The sequence below is a fragment of the Montipora capricornis genome, chromosome 5 (assembly GCF_036669925.1).
Source record: "Montipora capricornis isolate CH-2021 chromosome 5, ASM3666992v2, whole genome shotgun sequence".
Lineage (NCBI taxonomy): Eukaryota > Metazoa > Cnidaria > Anthozoa > Scleractinia > Acroporidae > Montipora > Montipora capricornis.
This window is the reverse complement of record NC_090887.1, coordinates 18828945-18831444: the sequence shown is the minus strand read 5'-3', so window position 1 is coordinate 18831444 and position 2500 is coordinate 18828945.

The following is a 2500-nucleotide window of genomic DNA, read 5'->3' as shown; positions in this document are numbered from 1 at the left end:
CAAAATGAGAGTCAGTTAAGAACGTTTTGGTGAGTAGTATAAATAAAGCTAAAAGAAATGTCAAACTGTAGTCTTACAGGACAATTAACTCTAAGACTTCGGGACATTAACAACGTGGTTTCCTTGTTGCATGATACAACGAAGAACAACTCAGTTTGTAGTCGAACAGTATACGACACAACGTTAAGAATATTTACATGTTCTAATAGCAAATTACAATTCGGAATGATCGGTACTCTCGATGTATGGATACATCTCTAATGGGAAGCGCTCGTCCAATTTAGAGAACTTTGAAAACGTCACTAGCACCGGTTTATTCCCAATCGACCTATTTACAGTTGTGTGCTTAGTTACCTGGCCTTTAAATGAAAGTGAGGCTGGTGTTGACCTTGTCATGATACAGACCTTCCTCCTTTCCTTATGCTAATCAGTAAGAATTTACATAAGAAACGCGGTGAGGTTCCTATGAAAACAAGGTCAACTCCAGCCTCAGTTTCATTCATTGGCCAGGTAACTAAGCACACAACTGGAAAATGCTATTTCTGACAGTTGTAGCCTGCGAAATTAGCAGAAATGGATATTTTGACGGCACGGACCAGAGGACTGGGCTGGTGGGGATTATGGGTAATTTGTCGTACAAATAGTGATCCGTTAGGGATTTTAATCAGTCTAGGTTCAGCTTTCTTCGCCTACTTTTTTGTTAAATTTTCCCCTTAGCCTCCATAGGGTAGTGGCACTTGCATAGGGTTTGAAGAATACGTTCCCTCATTCCCGAAGGGTTTTGGGTTTTCGTGTCCGGCAGGTGCCCAGTGTACTTTTCCTTTAACAAGTTTTTAGGAGGTCAGTACCATTAAGAATGCTTACGTATTGTTATGCTAGAGCGGAGTTTGTATGCATATGGTAAGCAAAATAAACCGACTTGTGGCGCTTGCTGTCCTACATGCCCATGTATCTACATGTACACAGTTGTGTTGTGATTTAGTTAGTCGTGTTGTGTCTGATTGGATAGTGGAGTCAATATATGGACTATTCTCTATTTTCGCATTCCCCACAATGCACTTTGTTTGCCCCCCAAATTTTGCATAAACCCTTGTTTTCAAATGCTCTTGGGAATATGCAGTGTCCCAAGAGCATTTGAAAACAATGGTTTATGCAAACAAAGTGTATTATGGGGAATGTGAAAACAGAGAAAAGACCATTTTACAGTTGTAGCTAAGTTACCTGGCCTAAGAATGGAAGAGAGGCTGTCAGTGACCTGTTGTGATACAAAAGCCCTTGTGCCTTTCCAATGTTAAGGCAGACTAATTAGAATTAGAACAACACATTTTACATGATAAATGCCGTGAGGCCTGTATTTCGCTCTTTTGCTGTTCCCAACCCAGCTTATCACATGTCTTGCACGTAAAGCTGCCACTTAAAGGGGTGCCTAAAACACCCACCCCACGCTGATGAGACCCAGCAAGGCCGACACAGCTGTCTGTGGCTGCTAATGGGCCATTTCCGAGTTGCTGTTTGTCTCGGTTTCGAAGTGAGTCTTGGTGCATCAGTTTTTTAAAATTAAATAAATGTATATATATCGTATCTAATTATTTGAAGTGCGGGTTGGACAATTTGGGCAATTGTCTCTTATCAGTAGTCACCTGAAAAATTCAGGTGGCTCAAATGGCATTCGAATCCATGACCTTTGCGATACCGGTGCAGTTCTCTACCAACTTAACTATGAAGCCACTCAGGTGGGAGCAGGTCAATCTTCTCCCCTTCCCCTTCCCCCACTACCATTTCATACTGTCCTCCTCTCACTGAGTGCAATTTTCTTGACTCGCCTCAGGCCTCTGTTAGTCTCGCTATCCAAGATGTCTGCCGATAATTCTTAGCTATTATTCTTAGCTAGTATTCTTAGCTAATTATTCAGGCTATTGAAGTGCGAGCTATAGACTGAAATTGCTCAAATTGTCAAGTTAAGGGCAAGAATCACTTTATTCCTTCGCCTAATTTCTAACAACTGCCCAGTTCTCCTCCTCCTGAAAAGAGCGTGCGAAGGGGCTGATAGCAGCCTACAACAGACAATAGCAGGTTTTTCAACCAACTTCTACAGACACCAGTAACAATAGAGAAATGTACGACTTCTGGTGGACGAACAAAAGAAGCTAATGAGAGATCTTTTGTTTTCGTCCACCAACATGGCGCCGATGGTGTGACGTGAAAACCTCCTATAGTTGAAACAAACTGGGCTTGAATCAGTTTTATGATTTCTCTACAGCGTAGCAGTTAATCCTGCAACTACCCTGAAATGTCCTCTGCGCAAGATGGCGACGTTTCCCGGCTGGTTTCCAAGTCCCCACGAAATACTCGCTCCCACTCTCTGAAACCTCAAAGTCAGCCAATGATCTTCAAGCAGCGTTCCAAACGCACCATGAGCCTGCCATCCAAGCCTGTTCTATTACCGCTGATAAATGTACAACGTTGCGAAGACAACTGGGAAGACGAGGACGATGAGAAT